The sequence below is a fragment of the Pteronotus mesoamericanus genome, unplaced genomic scaffold (genome assembly GCF_021234165.1).
Source record: "Pteronotus mesoamericanus isolate MK-2021 breed Mesoamerican mustached bat unplaced genomic scaffold, CSHL_Meso_final contig_116, whole genome shotgun sequence".
NCBI lineage: Eukaryota > Metazoa > Chordata > Mammalia > Chiroptera > Mormoopidae > Pteronotus > Pteronotus mesoamericanus.
Genome location: NW_026555027.1, coordinates 7880247 through 7903030, shown reverse-complemented (window position 1 = coordinate 7903030; position 22784 = coordinate 7880247).

The following is a 22784-nucleotide window of genomic DNA, read 5'->3' as shown; positions in this document are numbered from 1 at the left end:
GTTCATCCATATTATGTCTGCTTTCTCTGAAAGAGGGGTGATCTTTGTTACCCTCAACATGTGTGCATAATTGACCCATCTCTTGTGTCCCTGCCACTGCGCTGGCACCCTTAGCCTATGCCCACTCCTGTGGGCTGAGCCAGCCTTGTGCCCAACAGTGCACCCATTAAGTTCACTGACCTATGAAATGACAGGGTTTTTTCTTTTCTTTTTTTTAAGACTTTTGTGCCAGGAATTAAGAGCTTTCCCTCACTATAACCCTGCCATTTGGCTTAGCTTTCCCTATTTTTTTTTATCAGATACTTCCATTGTTTTCCTTTATGGCCCAAGAGAGTAATAGTTTAACAACATTACAATTTTTTCCAGAAAACCTGGGCAATATTTTTCCCTTCCCTCGGACCCCTGTTCCATGCTTATTCATTGAAGAGCATGCTCTGGTCTGAAGACTGCAGGAACTTTGCAACCTCCTGCTTTAGGTCAAAACTGCCCCTTTGTACAGGGAGGAAATCAAAGGGAGCCTTACACTTCCTGTGCCGTGCTGCTGCCCTGGGGCGAGGTCCTCTGGCCACCCTCAGCTGGTCCCTCCTGGGCCCCAGCCTGCCTTCAGCGGCTCCGAGGCCTGGAGGTGGCCGTTCCAGGAGAAGCGGCTCCCCAGCTGAGCCCTCGGCCCCGGGCAGTGCCCTCATGTGCTGACACGCATGTCCACAAGTGCTCTTGCCCGCGGCAGTCCTCCAGCAGCCGGGGGGTGGAGCCAGAACCAGAGGGCACAGCACCCAACGTGCCCTGGTTATGGACCAGGAAGTCCGGTTGGGGACACCAGCAAAGATCTCAGCCTCGGCCGTGGCTTCCGCCCTGTCACTGTTCACATTCTGCCAGCCGGACACAAAGAGCCCAAGTCCATGCAATGCTTTATACCCACCTTGCCCGCAGCCAACAGAGAGGTGGGCCCCGGGGCTCCAGTGCCTTGTGGCTATTGTTGGTGCGCTCACAGATACACACCTGAAGCCATGCTCTCCAAGAGCAGAGAGCTTGGACACCTGACCTGGGGACTGTGTGTCCTTTCTGGTGCCATGGTTCCATGACCCTGTGCCCTATGAATCTTAGGAATTTCAGTGCAGAATCCTGAAGTCCCTGATGGGCCAGGGCAGCCGCCAGCCTGCCTCCTTGATGCCTGGCAGCATGGGTGCCTGTGTATTCCAGGGCTTTCTTAGCAAACGACTGGTTGACCCCTTGGCCACTGCACTTCCCAGTGCCAAGTAGTGGAGAAATGCCATCTTGCAGGTCATTGGCCCGGATTCCAGCTCTCCAGGGCCTTCAGTTGCCACAGGCATTTCTCTGGGCCAAGCATGAGCTACTTATTTCCAAAGCCTGGGTGTGGTGGGTGGTGTGGCGAAGGCAGCCATCGGCACTGCAGCAGGAAGGAAGCAGGCGTCACGGAAGCTGCCACTGCAGAGAGAACCCCTGCATGCTCACGGCTGCCGTTTTGGTGGCCGGGTCCTGGAGAACTTGGACGCTTAATCCGAGATGTTTTTCCTCCACTCGCCTTGTCTCCCTTCCTTCCCTCCCTCCATCCCTACTTCCTGCCATCCTTCTCCTCCCTCTCCTCCTCTCTCCCTCCCCCGCTTATTGATTAATGGCCACATGAAGTCAGGGGTTCAGAACTCCACCCCACGAGGCCCTGCACCAACACTCTGCCGGGGCACAGTGGCGCCGATGGTGACGGAGTAAGGAGGGACGCTGGCTGAGCCGTCTGTTCCATTTGATGATCCTAGTCACTGCTTTAGGCCTATGGCAAAGAAAAACTGACCATGTCAGGAGCGGCCGGATCTAGGGGTTCCCACAGTGCCACCCTCCCTCAGTGTGGGTTTCACTCCTGAGTGGACCCCTTAACTTGGAAAAGGCCTTGACGTCTCCAAGCTTAATAACCTCAGCTCGCGGATCCCAGTAGAAAGAGCTGCTTTCCCCCTTCCCAAACCCCAAATTAAGCATAATGCATAGATTCTTAGACTTTTTTTTTCCACCCTGAGAGTTATGGCATCTTACAATTGAAATGGACATCATATTTTGCTTTCTGAGGTGCTGTCGATAACGATACATTTTATAACTCATGGCATCTCAGAATTGATGCAGTAGGGCTGACCATCTGCCTGGCTCTGCCCACTCCCAAAACCATCTGTGGGAAGCAAATGTTCTGGTCGACCAAACGGGCTCAGGCCTGTTGACTCTCCTTGAACATGGGGGGTAGTATTTTCCTAAAGGAAAATCAGGATGCTCTTACTGGAAAAGGGGGTTGGGGGTTGGGTAGTTCCTCTGTGGAGAGGCCACAGAAGAGCCGGAACAGCCTGCAGATGACCTGCAGTGGTGTGTGGAATGTGTGTCTGTGTTTTCTCAGGAGTGCAGAGAGAGAGCTCCCTGACCCACACTGCCCCTCTTGGGACCCTGGGCAGAGGGCGGTGGGTGTTCTGCAAGGGCCACCTGTCAGCCCAGCGGTGGAGGCGTTGCCCACTGGCTTTACAGACACAGTGGGTAGGTCAGAAAGAGAACCTGGGGGCCCCCCAGATGTATCAGAGCTGGGACAAGAACCCTGCTCTGGCGCTCAGGGAACCCCAGATCGACTTTGAAGTGAGGAAGAATGTTGCCCCCAGTTCCTGAGCTCCACCTGAGAGAGGAGGCGCAGAGCCGGGGTCCCTGCCAAGGAAAGTGGGGCACCTGAGTGTCCCTAAGCCAAAGGGAACACCTAAGAAAGCACCCACGTAACTGAAGGGGGTGAAGCCACCAAGCAATGGGGAAAAGCTCAGACAGCGCAGTCCCCTCGCTGGAACGACCACCCCCAGCTGACTGCGGGAGGGAAACCATGCCGGAGCTGCCCCGCCAGCTGCCGATGAAAGTTCGGCCAACAAAGAGTAAGCCGTCTGCCTAATGGCAAGTGTTAAGATCTAGATTATAAATGCACTGAAAGCAGCAAGCTGAGCTTCGAAAGAATGTGTTCAGGTGCTGGGTTAGGATGAGGGAACCCGCAATAAGTAAGCAGCCTGCGGGGCAGGAGATGCCTGCTTCTCATCTCACACACGGGACTGCGTGTGGTTAGAGAATAAACACACGGCGCGCAGCGCTTCAGTAAAGAGGGGTGCTGCCCCGGGAGTGCGGGTCCGGGGCTCTAGGGGGACCCCACTTTTTGTTTGACAACGTCTGCATTGGATGCTGACACTTGGAATGGAGCCCGGAGGTTTCAACAAGCCTCCGTCCCTCTGTGGCAATCAAAAAGAATTCGGTCTCCCCGAGGGTGTCTTCTTCCTCCTTGCGCCACCGCCTGGACCCAGCTGTGCCACTGGAAAAACAAGACTCAGGTGAGGTGGCACCTGGCGGGACCGTGAGCGAGGCCGGTGGGGAGGTGGCCCCGGCTCTGGGAGAAAGCTGACTTGGGGGCGGCAGCTGCCTCCTCCGCTGGCTGTGGCCACAGGACCGCCTTTGTCTTGCTGTCTTCCCTGGGTGGCTGCAGGAGACAGGCCGTGCGCGGTGAAAGCCTGCTAGGGAACGAAGGCCAACAAGCTGCCCCCGGGGAGAACTCTCCCTCGCCTCCCTGCCCCTCCTGCGACTCTCAGGAGCGCCGCCAACCGCGGACGAAGGGCTCAGCCCGTGGGGGCCGCCCGGGTGGCACAGGGAAGGGTGCAGAGCAATGTGAGACCCCAAGGTGGCCTTCGGGGAAAGGGGGAGGGAAATGACGTGGGATGGTGGTTGGGGACGTTGTGCCGGTGACATGTCCAGACGCGAGGCTGAGCTGGCCTTTGCAGGGTGGACGGGAAGGGCCGTGAGAGGAACGAAGCCATTCATTCTGAAGGAAGGACCTGGGGGAGGAAGGGAGGGGACAGGGGATGTGTCCCAAGGATGGTGCTTGCAAACATCCTTCTGCAGCGACGGCAGAAGGTGATTTTCTGGTATTTCCCTTTATCCAGGGACCAGGCAGAGATGTGTTGTGGTGAGCCCACCCGGTCCATGCGACGAAGCATTTCTCAGCTTGACAGGGGCTATTCCTGGAAGTTGTCACCCATGGGTCAGCCAGGGCCTTGCTGACACTTACGTGGCAAGATGCTGTGAATCAACCTGCTGGCCACGCGGTTTGTGAACTTTTTCCTGGTCCAAGACAAGAGAAGCACAGACCCTGAGAACAAGGTTTTGGGACATAAATAACCACTTGACAGAGTGACTTTATGATGGTTGAATCTGACAATGGTAATGTGGATCTTTGGGGATGAAGGCGCCAGAGTCTAAAGGGGGAGGAGACGATGGGAGAGAAATGGGACTTGTCCAGTACCGGGCTGAGTAGAAGCGGTCATAATGACGTTCTTTCCCTCGATTTTAAGGGAGCGGTTTTGACGTTTCACTGTAGAATGTTGTCTGATGTAGTTTTCCCCTCACACGTGCCTGCGTAGGCCATTTTCCGACAGTTCTATTAGCGGACATGCTTGGTGTCCAGGCTGAGCGTGGGCCTTTACTGAGAGTCTGTGCTGGGAGACTCCCGGCTGCATTGCCAGCCTGTGAGCGGGCGCCCTGATGCCAGTTGCAGGGCTGTGTGGTGCCGGACTGCGTAGGTTGTGCGCAGTTCAATCCCAAATGTGCAGACGACGGGCTCATCACGAACAATTTCTTGAGGGGGATTTTTTCCACCCATGACACAGGCTGAGGCAGATCCTCTTTGGGGTCTTCTCCTTCTGCTGGTAGGGGGATATATTCCCTTGGGGGGCTTTTCAGGGATGTCCCGCACAGTTCTCTGCCTGCCATGGACCCCGGCCTTACCACCTGCCGCTGGGACGGCCCACCCCAGCTCCCCTGGGAGAGCCCCACAGCCTCCCAGTCTGAAGCCCCGCGTGCCCCAGGCCGGCTGTCAGTTCTCCCTCCACTTTCGGCTCCTGGAGATTTCAGTTGTGCTCCTCCGAGTTTGTTCAGCGAGTCATTGAAAGGAATTCTCACATTCTAGGTGACATTTCCAGCTGTGTAGTAGGAAAGTTTTCACATTAGTCCACCTGGGCCAGGGCTGGGTCTGCTGTGCCGAGTCACAGTGATGTATAAACAGTGAATTTCGATTCCTTTGTCAACGATGACATAACTATGCTGAGTGGCTGTGGGTGTGGGTGGGGTTGTTGTGAAAGAGCTAGTCTCCGTGTTCCACAGTTGGAAATTAATATGTAAAATATTAACAGAAGAAGCAGACAGACGGCAGTGCGTGCACGTGCTGGGTGAACACGGGGAGCAAGGGCTGCAAGCTGGGGGCGTGGCCGCCCGCCGGGGGCGGGGGCGGGGGCGGGGAGAGCCGGCGGGCAGGCCGCCAAGAGGCCGGGAATGGCCGTCTTCTGCTTTCTTGAGTTTTGGACATTTTACACTGTGCATCCTTACTGATTTGATTGAAAAATAGACACAGTATAAGAAAGGCTGAAAATGCTGCCTACCCTTGTCTGGCTGCGGATGGGATGGAAAATGAGGGACAGGGAGGGCGTGGCGGCGGGAGACCCGTCCCTCTGACGAAGCCCCAGTTCCAGGAATTTCTGGGCTCTGCCTTCACTGTTTAGGGCAGCTGCCTTGAGTTTCAACATCAATTCAACTTCCCTGGGCAGGTGACCGGGCTGGGCGCTGAGAATTTCATGGCCGGATGAAATGACAACTTCAATGACCCCCAAGACCTGCTTCATTGATTGAGAACTGATCGATTGGTTGAGTAATCTCTCCACACGGATTTCTCTTTTCACACAGATACACATCAGAGGCCCACAGTGGCTTCCTGGTAAGGCAGCATTACCGGGGAACGTTCCTTTAGCCCCAAGTGGGAATAATCTGTGTTTACTTGGCGCTGAGTAAGCGGGCGGGGCTCCCCTAATGAGCTTGTTCCTCCTGCTCGCTGCCCTCCACCCAGGCTCCCAATTAGGCTTCCAAGGAAGCAAAGGCCTCCACTTCTGGCCGCAGGAGGCTTGAATCTTAATCGCCCTCTGAGGCCCTAACCAGGTTGCTTCTAGCTGCCCCTGCGTGTGGGCAAACATGGCTATTTCTCGTGGCCCTGGTGGGCAGGGGAAGTCGATGGGGCCCCGCCGCTGACAGCGCCGCCCGAGGCCCAGCCTGCTGGTGTTGCCCAAGCTACTGCGGTGAATGGGACACACCTTCTACTGCCTTCCATGAAACCCACATCATCTTGGGGGCTGTTGCAGGGAGATTTCAGTCTTGGGTTTGGCGTGTTTGCACTGGCCTCCCAGGATGGTCACCGAGCGGCCCCAGACCTCCCAGGGTGGAGACCTCTGGGCCCCTCCCCCTTCACTCTCCTTGAGGCAGGCTCCCTCCATCGCCCACCATCCTTCACAGAGGGACGGAGAAGGCAGCGGGCTTGGGGGCGATGCCCTCTATAAAGACGACGACAGGAAATGACCAACGCTGCTTGGTGGGAACGTGGTCCTGTGCCAGAAACATCAATCAAAACACTGAGGAAATGATGCACGAGTGAGGGAATTAATGAATGAATGAATGCTTTAGTCTGACTGCTTCATACCACACAGCTGGGTTCCATGACTTTACTGCACCTACAAAAGCAACTAGCAGATCAAAGCACAGAAAACCAATCTGAAATGTGGGAGCGCGCGGGCAGGATCCCGAGGATGAGCCGCTCCCCCACCTTGTTAGCGGGCCTGGCGGAGTGACAGGAAAGAGCATCTGTGTGCTTGTTTTACTTCCGGTTCTGGCAGTCGCGGTGGTCGCTTCAGTTGGGGAGCCAATTTAAAAAAAAAAAAAAAGTATTGACGCGACATGCGCACAATATAAAATAAGCCATTTCAAGGACACCCTTAGCAGCATTCGGCCCATTTGCAAAGCTGTGCGAACACCTCTGTCTAGTTCCACGGCATTTCCATCCCTCCAAAGTAACACCCTGCACCCATTAATCAGCTTTCCTCTCCCCCTCAACCCCCACCGTCCCAGCAACCACCAGTCTGCCTCCTGAATTTGCCTCTTCTGGACATTTCACGCAAATGAACTCAGACAGTAGTTGCCTATGTGCGTGTTTCCACCGAGCCGTGTCTTAGCGGGTCACCCACATCGCAGCACGCCTCAGTGCGTCTTCCCTTTCCATGGCTGCATACTATTCTGCTGGGCGGATGGACCGCTTTCCATTCATGCAGTGATGGGCATTTGGGTGTTTCCACTTTGGCTGTTGTGAATAATGCTGCTATGAGCATGGCCTACATGTACTTATTGGAGTCCCTGTTTGCAATTCTTTTGGGCATGTAACACCTGTAGTTTTTATAGTTCATAACAATTGGCACCCCATTCATTTTCAGGCTTCATGACTTGACCAAGGGCGGCAGGTCAGAAACTGCTTTACTTGAAGTTCAACATGTTAAATGTTAATCTCAACCAAAACACCCTCGTAGTAACAGCCAGGATAATGTCTGACCGAGTGTCTGGGCACTGAGGCCAGCCAAGGTGACCATAAAGTGAACCAGCACCTCGTCCTTCCCCATCAGCAGCCCCGGGTGCTGTGGACCGCACAATGTCATGGAATTACTGGACCCAGGCTCCCGTTGAGTCCCCCTTGCAGTTGGATGAGTGTCATTGTCCCCACTTTCCATCCACGCAAGCTCAGGGGGCCAAGGGGCCCCTTGGGTGCCGGGCCATGCTTCCGATCCGGGGAGGAAACGCCGGGAAGGAAGGAGTTAATGCAGACAGCCACACAGTGCTGAGGCTGGCCAGTCACCAGAACCGCTTCTACTTATCCGGGCACATTTTTCCTTCGTTTATCAAAGCCAGCAGCGGCCTGTTGGGACCTGCCCCAGGAAACTGTCACCTAGGCCGACCTGAAGGCGGCCTTCCGGGGTCGGGAGGCCTCCGCCTTGCAGGTGGCCTCCTTACTGCCTTCACAGCAGGCGTTTCCCTCGCTTTCAGCCCAGGGGCAGGGCTGTCTGTGGTCCTACCGCGCCTGAACGGAAGTGTCCAGGTTTGCTGAGCCAGGGGCCCGTGTGCCCTGACCTCGCTTGTTAACACTGAGCTGATGCCCCCAATCCCAGGTGATGAGGTGGCAGTAGGGACTGTGTCTGTGTGCGCCGGGAGCAGGGGCAGCCTGGGAGCTGGGCCCTGCCTTCCTCCTGCACGTGAGCACAGAGGCCTTGGGGTCAGGGACCTGGCACTCAGGACAGCTCTGAACGATGAGGGTTGCAGTCCGCCCCTGCCTCCCCCTTTCCCACACCGGCCTTTCCTTTCCCCACCTCTCGTGTCCCCCGGCCGCCTGGGCTAGAACACCTACAGTGCCCCTCAGCCTCCCCAGCCCTGCCTCTCTGCTCCCTATCTGCTTCTAGAACTTGCCCTTTGCTCTCTGTCCTTCCCACCAGGCCTCTGCCCACAGTCAGCCTCCTCTCTAGGGCATTTCCTGGGATACCCCTGACCTTCACTCCCGACTTTCATGTCTCTTAGCTGACAAGGGAGGCCTCAGAGCTCTGCTCTGGGCCCCACCGGCCTTTGGGCCTCCCGCCCTCAGGGAGGGGCAGGCCTGGTCCTGGAGAGGGTATGGCCCGCGCTTTGCTCCTGCAATTCGGGGCTCAAGGCTCGGCCCCCCTGGGCTGCACGCCCCCTGCATGCACAGCTTGCCCTTCCCGAGAGGCGGGGCCTCTCATCGCCTGCACCCCTCCCCCATCGGAGGAGCGCCTGACTAAATGTGGATGAGAGCGTGGGGGTGGGACCAGCTCCGGGAGGGCCGGGCGCCCCACTTTAGAGGTGATATGACTGAGGCCTGAGGGTAGTAAGGCTGAGGCCTGGGGTCAGGAGCTGCCTTGTGGAAGAGCCAGGGGTGGAGCTCAGGCCACGGCCACCTGCCAGCTGTCACTCTCAGGTCCATGGCAGGCCCCCGGTGTGTCTTGTGTGCTTGGTGGGCACACACGAGCAGCAGGTGGAGAGACTAAGCCAGTCCTCACCCACGCGGGCTGCGGGAGCCGCCAGGCATCACGGGTCATTAGCGCTGCTTGCAGGCCCAGCGAATAAAATGCAGGACAGAAAAGAACACAGGACGCCTGGGTACTCTCGGGTCTCACAGAAACAGTGAATGATTATTTTAGTGTCAGTATGTCCCAAATATTGCCTGAGACATACTGATACTAAAACATTATCCATAATGCAGTTTATTAATTTTTTTATTAAAATTTAAATCATCAATTTCCCTAACATTTTATTTGAAATTTTTATTAAAAATTATTTGTAATTTTTTAGTATAAGTATATCCCAAACGTTTTATGGCACTTATAAAAGTTTATCATGATGTATTATTTTTAATTTATGCTGGTACTTTATTGTTTATGCACAAATACTTATACTAAAAATGGTTTGTTGTTTATTTGAAAATCACTTTTAACTGGGCACCCTGTGTTTTATCTGGCAACTTATATAATGTTTTCCTAGCAATGCTTGGTTATTTGAAAAGCATCAAACTTGGGTTTTAAATGCTCCAGAATTTGAATTTTTCCAAAGTAAGTTTATTCCGTAGGTTTTACTGCAACCCACAAATATGGTGACTCTGTCAGCAAAAAGGCTGCATTACCTGCATAACAAAGACAACATGCCCTGTCATTTGTAAAACCAGACAATAAGCGGAACGGGATCCTCCTCAAAGTGGGAAGTCCCTTGTTTTTTGTCATTGATCACAAGGGGTAAGGACTCCGGGGGTGCTGACAGGGTCCCTGCCTGAGCACTGGTCGGGCGCGTCATGACAAAAACTGGGGAGCAGCCAGGCCGGGCTCCACCCCAGTCCCTGCGCATCTCCTGGACAGGACGCCTGCAAGCTGCTGAGCCCTTGCCCAGGGCCCCGGGGGAGCGGCCCACCGAGAGGGCTGGCGGGGTCCCCGGGGCCACGGCGGGGAGCGTGAGGGGTACCAGCACCGGGTGTGGAAGGGTGAGGGGCCGCACGGAGCCCTCGGCTCCCGCTGGCCTTGGCCAGGGGCGTCCACCTCCTGTCCCGCTGGCGCTTCGGCTTTTCCCTCTTGTTGGCGTGAGTTAGCCCCTGGGTTAAATCAGGACGCCAGCCAGGACCTACCTCTAAGAGGCCCAGGCCTCCAGCCCTCCGTTTCCTCAGCAACCAGCCCCTCGAAAGCAACTGGACTCTCACTCCTAGGTCTGGAGTCTCCCCTGGCCCTTTAGTGGCCTCTTTGATCCCATGAAGGCCCCTCCCCATAGCCAGTCTTTGGCCCCATTTTTGGTCACCATTCTTGACCTTCATCCCAGCCCCCGAGGGCCCAATGGCCCGGCTTGCACATCTGTCCTGGTTCTCCTGGGACATCCTGCTTGGCCCGCAGCCCCACCCTCCTCCTCCTCCTCCTCGACGCAGCCACCGAGCTCTCCTGCGAGCCTTCCGGCGCCACACCCAGGCGTGCTGTCGCCCTGGGACCCTGTAGGAGGATGCACTTCCGCAGCTGATTGCACTTTCCCAGGTGCAATTAAAGGGACCAGTGAGGCGTTTCCCAGACAGCTCTCCCCCCCGCCACCCAAGAATTCCGTAATAGGTGGCACCTCCCCGTCAAGAGAAAAGTCTTGTTTTTTCTAGCAGGTGCCAGGGAGATGGATGACACAAGTGGCAGAGAGCTGGGGGTGGCGAGGAGGCAGAAGTGCACAGGCAAAGACAGGCGCTGTCGGGGGGTGGGGGGGTAGTTAGGGCAGGGGACTTGAATCCATGCTGCTCAGGACAGCCTTCTGGATAGTGAACTTCTAGGTTCACTGGGGAATGGGAAGGAAGGCTGGTGTGTGTGTGTGTGTGTGTGTGGTGCTTTCTGAAATTCTAACCCTCCCGAACCAAGCAGATTTCTTTGGAACCTGCAAGGCGTCATGCCTGCACTGGAAGTGGAGGGCAGCTATTTTCCCCCCTGTTACATCCCCCCTCCCAGAGCAAAGCTTAGCCCGCCGAACATCCTCAGGAGGCAATCTGAACGAGGGTGGGCACCGAGCGTGCTGGGCAGAATTCTAACAGTCCCCCCACCCCACCGTGTTTCTGGCCCCGGGTGCACCTGCGCCTTCTCCCGGCTGCTCCAACAACAAACTACTCTTGGTGCTGCTGAAGGCGATTTTGCAGGGGTAATTACTGCCCCAGATCAGTGGACCCTGAGCTGAGATGACCCAGGTGGGCCTGGCCTAATCATGTGAGCCCTCCAGGTGTGGCCTGGCCTCAGAGGAAGAGGAAGCCAGAGATCTGAAGTGTGAGAAGGAGTGACAGGAGGCAGGGTGGTTCTCCGCTGCTGGCGCTGACCAAGGACGGAACAGGGGGCGCGGAATGTGGGGGACGGCGTGGAGCTGAGAGGTCCCTCAGCCGGCAGCCAGCTAGGAAAAGGACACCTTGGTCCTACAACCGCAGGGACCGGGGAGCTTGGAAGTGGATTCTACTCCCGTACCTCTAGGCACAACCGTGCACAAGTAATCGGAGGCTTTAGGTTTTTATGTTTGTGATCATTTATTACTTACCAACAGAAAAGGAGTCCAGAAGGTACCTGTGATTTGGGGTCTTTGTGAAGTAAGATGAACAGAGAGAAAGAGAGAAACATTGATCGTTGCCTCCTGCATATTCTCTCACCAGGGATGGAACCCGCAACCTAGGTTTGTGCCCTGACTAGGGATCGAACCTGCAACCCTTTAGCAAATGGGGCGTTGCTCCAATCAACTGAGCCACCTGCCCAGGGCCCACCTGATTATTTTCAAAATCATTGGTACTTTCTCTAAAGAAGATATAAAAATGGCAAATAAGCACATGAAAAGATGTTCAAGGCATTAGTCAGAAGGGAAATGCAAGTCAAAACCACAACGAGATACCATCACATGCCTAGCAGAGCAGCTGGCGTGCTGGTGGGGAGGGTGGGAGCGCCCGGGCACGTGTCCCTGGCTGGTGGGACTGGAGAAGCCACCTGGCAGTTCCACAAGTGACTGAACATACAGCTACCATGTGACCCAGCAATTTTGCCCTCGGTATGTACCCGAGAGAAATGAAAACCTGTGTCCTCACAAAAACATGCACAAATGTCCACAGCAGCACGATCCATGACACACAAGAGGTGGAAACAGCCCAAAGTCCACCACCTGCTGAGCGGATGATGTCGTCCATGTAAACCAAGCAGGGTTATTTGGCCGCATAAAGGAATTTAGTTATGGGCTCATGCTACAACATGCACCCACTTGGAAAACACTGCAAAGTGAAGGAAGCCAGCCACAAACGACCACGTATTACATGATTCCACTCATATGAAATGTCCAAAATAGGACGATCCATAGGGACGAAGTCGTTTATTGCTTGCCGAGGGCGGGGCGATGTGGAGGCCTTGTGGGCTGACAGCTGAAAGGTACGGGGCGTCTTTCCAAGGTGATAAAAGTGTTCTAAAACTAGCTGGTGATGGTTGCCTCTCCTAAATGTACTGAAAATAGTAAAAACCACTGGATTGTATCCTTTAAATGGGTGACTTATATGGTATATGAACTATAGCTCAATAAAACCGTTGATAATAATGTCCCTGCTGCTTGATACCCAGCCCCCGAATCGTCTCCTCACTCCCCCCGCATTGCAAGCCCAGCATACGTTTGTGGTAAACTAGACAGATGCTGTCTGCCTAGTTAGGAAGTGCTTGCGGAGGCCCACCCTGTCCCCACGCTGATGTCCCCTTTGCGTGTCCCTGAGGCGCTGGTATCCCGCCCCCAGTGGCCCCTTAGCTGGCGGTTGTGCACATGGGCTGTGGGCAGCCTCGGGGGCCTGATGCTCTCGATTCTGTCCTCACGTGGAGGGGTGACTGTCACACTTCAGGCCCCCGGGGAAATGTTATCTGTCACTTTGTGAGAGCTGTGTAAGGCAGGGGACACTACCTTAGCGAGCCGTGGCCACAGCCAAGCCCCACACATATTTGTACACATTCTACAGGGGGGGCCCTCAGAGGCACAGCGGGGAAGAGGCTGAGTGCGACTCCACAGAGGCCGGGCCAGGACGCTGTCCCCTGTCTCTGGTGCTCACCGTCTTGCCCCTCTATCCGCGGTTTCTGGCCACGGAGGGGTACCCCCAACCAGCAGCAGGCTCTGTGTGGTCCTGTGCCAAGGCTGAGGGGTGTGGTCTGAGAACAGCTCCCTGACGCTGGGCCCCGCTCCCTCTCCTAGCGGATGAGGGGCGGCCTTGAGCAGCGTGTCTCTAACTCAGTGTGCTGCACTGAGCAGTGGCTCCCAAAAGATTTGCCCAAGCCTTAAACCCCAGCGCCTGTGAATGAGGCCTAAGCAGAAAGTGGGTCTTTTCAGATGGAATTAATTTCAGGTTCTCGAGATGAGATCATCCCGGAGTTGTGTGGGCTCCACATCCAATGACCGGTGTCCTTGTAAGAGGAGGTGGGAGGTCAGCAGACAGCAGAGGAGCAGGGGGACAGTCACACGGGGCGGGGGGAAGTCCTGGGAAGATGGAAGCAGAGATTGGGGTGACATGTCTACAAGCCAAGGAACACCATGGAGTGCAGGAGCCAGCAGAAGCTCAGGGGGTGCCCGGAACAGATTCTCCCTCAGAGCCTCCAGGAGCCAGCCCCGTGACCTTGACCTCAGACTTCTGCCTCTGCACTGTGAGAGAACACGTGTCTGTGGTTAAGCACCCAGCCTGCGGCGTGTTGTTAGGGCAGCCCTAGCAAACTCATACTCCCGGGGAACGTAAAGACAGAACGAGAGGGAAGAAGTTCGCAGTTCCTGGGCAATGAGTGGGTTCCCCTCCCTTTCACATATTGCATCTCAAAGTACAGGCCACCTGCATGGTGGTGGGGGAGGGTTGTGAGCAAGGGAGTGTCCCGGAAAGGAGCCACTCACATGTTGTATCTTTCCACAACGTCGGGTTTATTAGGGGAGACCTCCCCAATAAGCCCATAGAGTCATGTGCAGGTGACAACAGAGAGGGGGAGCTTACACGACAGAAGGGAGCAGAATGAGCGCCTGGCTCAAAGCCCTGTCTCTGTTGAGGTCTGTAGGTGGAAAGGTGGGCGTCGGCCTCGAGCCGGGTGGATCCAGTGGCAGCACGCATCCAGGGGACGGGAAGTCCCCTTGGGGTCTGAGTGTGACCGGTGGTACAGCCAAGCTTCAGGGTTAGGCGGTCAGAGCTCTGAGTTTTCCCGGCTCACCAGGGGTGGGGGTCCCCTGCCAGATGGACTCCTTATTCAAGTGTCCTGACTTGTGGTTTGGGGCTTTCCAGGCCCTTCCTAAGGGTGTTCCTCTTACACCCCATTAACTCAGTTTTGACATAGCACCTGATGTGGCTGTCATGGCTGACAGGGAATCCATATCGGATTAGTCACGGTGTCCAAAAAGTCTGCTGTGTCCTTGCTCTTTACAAAAGGGCTCCCTGGTGGGAAGGGGCATGTGCGGAACCTGGTATCCGGAGTGGGTCTTAAAGGCAGACCTGAGGGATGGTGTTGGTGGCCACCTTCAGGAGGGACTGAGCCCTTTCTCAGCTTAGGAGTCCCCAGCTATAAATCCAGGCCATTAGAGCAGGGACCTGGTGGGCCCTTCCTGGCTTTCAAACTGGATCACCTGCGCTCAGGCTCAGAGGCCGCCTTGTGATAGGAGGGCACAGGAGGGCCCGGGAAGAGAGCCGGACCCAGCAGGAGGAGGGCCGCGCCAAGTGTGCGCGGGGGGACAAGGAAATGAGAGGAAGCAGCTAGTTTCCTGTGAATTCTTTCCTTGTGTATCCAACGTGCGGTGCCTTGCACATTCCTTCCCATCTTCAAAGCCAGCCATTGCGTCGATCACCCCAACCTCTGCCTTTGCGGTGGTCACATCTCCCCTTCTCCGACTCTCCCCCTACCCCCGTTGAGAAGACCCTGTAAGACATCAGCCCCAGGGGGCTAATCCGGGGTAATCTTGGCAGTTTAGGGTCCCTAACTGAACCACAGCTGCAAGGTCCCTGTCGCCATAACAAGTGAGATACGCAGCCTCCAAGGGTGGGGATGTCATCTTCCCCGGGGCCCTCGCTCTGGCCACCAGCCGTGGGCAGTGAGACGGCCCATGTAAGGAGCTTGGTGAACCTGTGCTGAGTGGCAGACTATGTGGCTGGACAGAGGGGAGTCTAGCACTAGACTTGTCCTGTTGTCCCAGAGTCCCGCTGTCCGTCCAGGACAGGTAACAAGAGCAGGGTGAGCTGGCACTTGTTCCGTGGGGGCCTCGCAGGTGTTTCTGTCCCCCAGCTGCTGTGTTGCATGGAGTCAGCAGGTCTGAGAATTCTAGAAATGGAACTTGTTTTGTGTACCTCTGGCCCACTGCCCAGGCCCGGTCACATGGCGGGGGCAGCAGGGCGCAGGCCTCCCCTTGTGCTCCTGGGAGGGCCAATCAGCGGGTCGGCGTCACCTCTGACCCCCAGGCCAACAGCCAGGTGTGCCTGAGGCCCTCCTGCTGAGACATGGCCCGGTGGTGCCGTGCCAAAGGAAAAGATCTGTGAAGACAAGGAAAGTGGCCCTGGGCAGGGCCGTGTCCCTGCTACTAGGTGAAAAGTCAGTGGCCACACCATTGTGTGCCAATGATGGTAATCAGGCCGTTGAAGAGAAGGGCCTGAGAATCCGCCTCCCCACCCCCTACCCTGTCGACTGAACCTTTGACCCCACAGAAAGCCCTGCCTCCACTGCAGGTGTCCTGGGCTCCGTGGCAACAAGGAATTATTTCACAAACAGAAGGTGATGGCCCCGTAGGAATGGGAAGATGAGGACATTTCAAGGAGCAAAGTTTTCATTTATAGCACCTTGGTCTGAAGGTGTCAGGTCAGGTCTCAGAGCCAAATTCTACCCAGAATACCTAAGTGCAAAGAGCAAGAACACGCAATCTGGCCGCCTGACCTTTTGCTAATAAGCAGATGACTCTTGTCACAGAGGGCTATTGTTCAGATGCTTTGTCCACAAAGAATAAAATTTCTCTCTCTGGGGCTGAAGCAATACTTTCAGTTTCCTTATAAAGTCTGGAGGCAGGGCCTTGGGTAGGTGAGATTTCCCTGGCTTTCCCCACAGTGGCAAAATGGCTGCAGGGGCTCCGGGCATCACATCCTTTCAGGACAACATTCAATACAGGAAGAAGAGGCAGGCAGCAAAGGGGCTTCTTGGATCACAGCTCCTGAGTCACAGGATCCTACCTTGTCCAGAAGCCCTCAGCGACTCTACCTTACTCTACCTCACTGGCCAGGCCGAGTCTCACAGCCACTCCTGGACACCATCCCCCAGACAAAGGGAAGGGTTTCGCCATGGACCGAGAGCCCAGGCATCCTCCACCCACACATCCCAAAAAGAAAGAGTGAGGCCTGCGTGGTCGGCGTGAAGCTCGGGGCCATGCCACCCCGAGCGGAGCACTCCTTCCTTCTACTGCCCTCCAGCTCTGGCCAGCGCCTCTCTTGTCCCAGCCCAGCCACAGCCAGCTGACTGGGCAGCCTGGAGACACAGGTGTGCTGGCTTTCCACGTGCTGAGGAGGCTGTCGGCCAAGATCGCTATTTCAGGCTCAGTGACCTGCTGCCTCCGCCTAGAACTTGACCCAGACAGAGAGGCGCTGGACTGATGTTACATGTGAACTGCCTTCTGGACAAACCACACGACGGTGTCAGCTCCCCTTCACTTAACATTCTTCCCACTGCAAGTTGGCAGCGTGGTGATTTTGTGCCCTTGCTTTGCATTTCAGCGCCCTGGGTTCCGTCTGCCCAGTGTGTCTTATTGACACGAACCACAGAAATGAACCAGGTGGGTCTGGAGCCGACAGGGCTTCTCCGTCTTCCCCGGCTCCCCCTCCCTTTTCTCTCCTCTCCTGCTCTATCAGGACCTGGACGGTGCTCAGGGTTGACTTTATGTGCCCCCCAAAAGATATGTTAGGGTTCTGATACCCCTGTACCTCAGAATGGGATCTTATTTGGAGACAGAGTCTTTACACAGGCGATCAAATGAAAACGAAGTCAATAGGGTGGTTCTAACCCAACACAACTGGCATCTTACACGAAGGGCAACTTCGGACAGAGACGGACGTGCACAGAGGGAGGCGGAGGGAAGACGCAGAAGATGACAGCGGCTCTGTGCCTGCAGTCACATCTACAAGTCAAGGGCTGCGATGAGGACGCCAGGGAGGACCCTGAAGCTCTCAGGGAGCCCCGGCCTGGCCGGCACCCTGGTTTGGGGGTCCTCGTCTCCAGAGCTGCAAGGCTGAGTGTCTGCTGCCCCAGCTCCCAGTCTGTGGTGTCTCCTTCCTTAGGGCAGCCTGGGGAACAAACACGGGGAGGTAACTTACCAGGTGTGGTGGCTGCGAGTGTCTTTTCAAACACTGCCGAGAACATGGGGAATATTACACCCGCTTATCTGTCCTAGTTTATGAGACAGGTGCACGCCAGCCCTAATTTTGAGAAACTAAGTATATTTTCAGAACTCAAAAGGCTTGCTTGCTGAGACTTTGTCTGACCAATAAAGAATCCCTTTGTGGACCACATTAATAGCCGTGCTTTAACTATAATGTCACCGATTTAGTTTTCTCAGAAACAACAAATATGTGAATTTCAGTGTTATGGCATTTTCAAATGGGTGTAGCTCCTCTCCTGGGACTGAGTGTGACCTTGTGGTGGCCCACCTGCCTCTGGCAAGCCCTTGGCAACTGTGCTGGGAATTCCAGCAGCTGCCATCCAGCTCCGAGCACGTCCCTCTGCCCACGTGGCAGTCAGCGATTCCATCGGCACCCTGGCTGAAGCCTGCATGGGAAACGCGGTGGCATTGATGCTGGCTGCAGGTCGCAACTATTTTTGGCAGCTGGACCGGCCAGCAGGAGCCCCTGGGGCTGTTTCCACGTGGGCTGGGGGAGGTGCCAAGCCTCTCCTGGAAGCCTCTGGTGAGGGCACGGCACCCACTCTGTGGCTGGCACCTTCCTTGGCAGCGGGCACCCGTGTGAACGTTTTCCTCTGTGGGCTGAGTCACGCCCCCCCAACTGTGCTTGGGAAACACCTGGAAGGGCGCTCAAGTGGGGGACGTGAACACAGATTCCGCAGGACAAGTGGTCCAAACCTTGGGAAGGATGGCTCTGTCCTGGCAGGTGCTGGGCTCTGACCCCGTAGGAGGCCTTCTCAGGGCCTCGACTCTGCCCTTGGCCAGGGCTGAGGGCCTGAAGGAGGTACGTTGGAATCCTGGCTTTGCCACATCTCGCTACACATGGAGCTCCTTTAAGGGAGCCATGTGAAATGGACACATGCTACTTAGCCCATGGGTAAGTGACCGACCAGCACTCGCCTTCATGCTGGCTGGCGTCAGACTCTGAGGGTAGGGCTGGCCCTGTCCCCAGCCTGGAGCCCAGTGTCCCGCCCCTTGTGAGAACTGCCCTTTCCCGGTGGGTGTGGACCCACACACGGCCCGCCCCGCTCTTGCGTCCTGGGCTGGAGAAGACCCGAGTACCTCTGTGAAAGCGGTAGAGGGGGCGGCCCTCCGCAAAGGAACCTAAGTTCCCAGCCCGATGACTGCTTCCCGGAGTCGCCGTCAGGCAGGACACCGGCCCTGCCCTCCTGAAGGTCAGAGACTGCCTGTACTGCAGGGTGCAAGGTCACCTGGCCTGAGGCTGGTCACCGTGCGTCACTCGGGAAGAGGCTTGGAGGATGACTCCCCTCGGCAAATGGCCTGCAGGGCTCCCCAGGGCCTTGACTCTGCTTCGGGCCCAGGGACTCCACACGCTGGGGTTCGGGCGCAGCACTTCCCAGGTGTGCTTGACTTCAACTTATGTTCAAAAGTCAAGTTTATTGGGATATGATTGACATAGAGTAAAACCCATTCTTTTTAGTGTACGGTCCTGCGGGGTTTGGTGAATGCACGGAGCTGTGGAACCACTGTTACAATCTAGTCATGGGACAGACATACGTATCACCCCCAGACCGCTCCCCATCGTCCTTTGGGGTCTGTCTCTTCCTGCCCCGGCTCCTGGCAGCCGCTGTTTTGCCTTTTCCAGAATGTCATCGCATTGGAATCATACAGATGTAGTTCTCTGCGTCTGGCTTCCTTTACTCAGCAGGAGGCACTAGAGCTCATCCATGCTGTTGCTTGTGTGGTAGCATGTTCCTTTTTATCGTTGAGTAATAGCCACTGTTGGTGTTATAAGAGTTTGTTTATTTATCTGTCAGGTGATGGACATTTGAGCTGTCTTCATTTTGGGGGTGATTATGAATAAGAATGCCAGAAATATTTGTATCCAAGTCTGAGTATAAACGTTAGTTTTCATTTCCTGGGGAAATTGCTGGGTCATTTGATAAGTTTAACTTTACAAGAAACTGTCAACCTGTTTTCCAAAGTGGCTGTCCAGTGATTTATGCAAGCTTCATTGGTTCTGCATCCTCAACAGTACTCAATATTGTGAGATTATTATTGTTGTTATTATTTTAGTCATTCTAGTGGATGTGTAGCAGTATCTTACTGTAGTTTTAATTTGCAATCCTCCGATGATTAATGATTGAGCATCTTTCTATGGGCTTTCAATGGCCTTTGGCCTTCCCTGGGACTTCAAGGAAATCTGGTAGATTGAATATACACACTACTTGTACTCCTGGTAGGTTGAATATACACACTATTTCTACTCCTTTAAAACATCCTTTAAAACACCAACACTGGAAGAGTAAGAAGTCGGCCCATAAGAACAAAGAGGAGACAGCTACAGGCAAGAGGTGTCCACAAAAATGTGGATGGACAGGTCTAACTGCTTGTGACAGACAATGCTAGTGGCCTCCCCAATATCCTTTCTCCCTTCTCCCTTTTTGACATAGCCCAGCTCAGCTGTGGTAGCAGTGTTTCTAGTTAACGTGTTTCCTAGCTACCCTTGTCCCTAAGGATGTCCACATGACACCATGTAAGTAGAAGTCTGCTGGAGATCACAGGAAAATATGGCTCCTGACATTGGAGCCCCTCCTTCTTCCTCATCATGTCTTTTCCCCCCTTCTTTTATCTAGTTTCATATTTTGAAATTTCAAAACATGGGGGCTTAAAAAGAAGAACCTAAATATTTATGGAAGAAAAACAATAGGATAAATTCAAAGGATCAGAATTTCTCAATAGAAACACTGGACGGCAGACTACTGGGGAAATACCTTCAAAATTCAAAAAAAAAGTTTTATCTGGAATTCTCTATCTATACACACCGTCAATAAATGGGTGGGAAAAAGATGTTTTAAGACATGTAAGACTTAAAAGTTGTACCTCACATGCATCCCTTCTCAAGAAGTTATGAGGGGACATGCTTTACAGGAGCAAGGAAATAAACCCAGAAAGAGAAAGACATAAGCTTATGAAAAAAAGGAGGCAATAGTTAACTCCACGAAAAACAAAAAGTTGCACAAGAAAGGAAAGATAATCTTAGTGCTGTAAGTGGCTTAGTTGCAAGAACAATTAGGGAGTAATAATGATGTCAATGTTAATCATTGATTTGGCAAAAGACTGTGATGTGAGTGAATTGTGAAGATGGTGAGTTGGGTGAAGGAGGCTGAGAGCAGGGGGTCGTGATCTAAGCAAACTAAACCCCCCCCCTGAAATTTTAGAATAATTATGTTTGTTGAAATGTGGAGAAAACCATTAAAAAACAAGAGACTGAAAGTAGGTGACTGCAGGGAGAGGAAATTGGGGGTGGGAAGGGGTGTGGTACCAACTTCTGGTTATCACAAGCCTTGCAACCCTATTTGACTTTTTCAACAGTATTTATAACATTAAATCTAAAAAAAAAAGAAATAATAACCTGAAAGTTTTGTCCTCTCTTCTCTGGAGAAAAGCAGTGCAAGCACACGTGGATGTTCCTGCTGAGCTGACTTTAGAAGCCCACGCCCAGTGCTTGGCCAGCCCTGAGGGCTGGCACCGTAGGCGGCCTGAGGTTCTTGTTTATTGCTCTGTCCGGTGCCTCCAGCGGCCCTGGTCACTGAGCAGGCGCAAGTCTGAGCACAGGCATACGTGACTAAGTCAGAGTCACCTCCTGCCTTTGGCAGGTTTATGAGCGGGTACAGGTGGATTTATTGCTATACGGCCAGCCGCCAATTAACAAGTGAGAGGTTCCAACAGGTAGAACTGGCGACGCAGACAGTAGGGAAAATGACACTGTTCTCCTTTCCCTGCTGTCTTCTGCGGACTCTTGTTTTCTTTCCCAGTGGAACCCGAATGTGCGCATTTCCGCAGCAGAGGAGCTTGGGGACTTTCTGCTGCCACAGATGAGTCTGGCTCATCACTTCCTGACTGCTCAGATGCTGCCACGGACCATGCTGGATGGGTGTTGGGTGTTGGATGGGGGTCCTCCTGCAGCCAGGCTTCCAGAGGGATTCCTCAGGGTCCTGCCCCCCAGGGGAGAGAGGTCAGGGAAGGGTGACCTGCTCTTGGGCAGACTCACCCCTCCGCTCAGACTACCGGTCCCGTCTGATTTTTGTGTCCAACTCCAAGAAACTGGAACCGAGCAGTTTGGACCCCGCCTTGGGGCACTCTGGCCATTATAACAAATTATACAACCCAGGGGCTTCAACAACAGGATTTTTAGTCTTTTGTGGCTCTGGAGGCCAGACATCCAAAATCAAGGTGCTGGCAGAGCCAGGCTCCTTCTGGAGGCGCTGGGGAGAGAGGACCTTCCATGCTTTCTCCTGAGCGTCTGGTGGCTGCGGGTGCCCCTTGGCTTGGAGGTGGCTTCCTGCCCCTCTGCACCCGTCATCAGACGGTCTTCTGCCTGGGAGTCTCTTCACATTGTCTCTCCTCTGTGTGTGTGTGTGTGTCCAGATTTCCTTTTCCATTTACAGGCACCAGTCACATGGGATTTGGGGCCCACACTAAATCTTAGCCAGATGATGTCTGCCAAGACCACACTTTCCAGCAAGGCCACACTCCAGGGTTCTGAAGGAGGCCATCAGGTGGACGTATCTTTTGGGGGGCAGGGGAGACACAGTTTAATGTCCTCCCAGCTGGTTCCACCCTCATGCTGCCAGGATGTCCACATCTTGAAAAACTTCCTTCAACAGGCTGTCCCTAGAAGCTATACTGCTGTCATTGTCTCTCTTCTCTTGTCACCAAACTTGAAGGAAGCCTTTTACCCTTGCTTTCCCATCCGCACCTCCGCCCAACCCAGCTCTCCCAAAGGACCCTGCGTACTTTTCCTCATGTTTGGGTCTTCCCACACGCTGTGGCTTTGAGACAGTTGTCACGTTGGAACCCCCCTTCCCGGCCTCACTTGGGCTCCTGCGCCCTGTGTCGGGGCCCCGCCGGGCACACTGCTCATGCCCCGGGTGGCCCAGCCCTCTGGCTGGTGGCCTTCTCCTTGAGGGCGGGCAGCTCTGTGCCCTCTGCAGGGTTCAGCCAGGTGCAGGACAGCACAGAGAACCTGGTCTAAGTCAACCCCAGGCTTCCAGAGCCATTATTTGGGGCAGGGGCTCCCCCGGGTCAGAGGGCGCCGCCATTCTCAAAAGAACACTGCATGTCGCAGGGGACGGGCGCTCAGTACACACGTGCGGAGCGATTTGGACCTCACAGGGTTTTATGAGAACAAAATATACTCAGGCAGTGCTGGGATGGTGAGCGCCCTGTGCTCCGAGGGGGGCAGGAGGCTCTGGGGTTCTTCCCACAAGGCAGGTCTGCTCTGGGCACCGCCTGTGGCCCATGTAACTTGAGGCTGAAATGGTAGGAAACACAGCAGAACAGGCCAGCGTGCCTCCTGGAGGCTGACGCATGGGGTGTGGTACCGGCAGGCCGTGGACCAGCTTGGTGATCCAAACCCAGTCAGCTTCCTGCAGACCTGCCCGACTGGTCCCCACACCTCTTGAGCATCCCCAGGAGGTGGC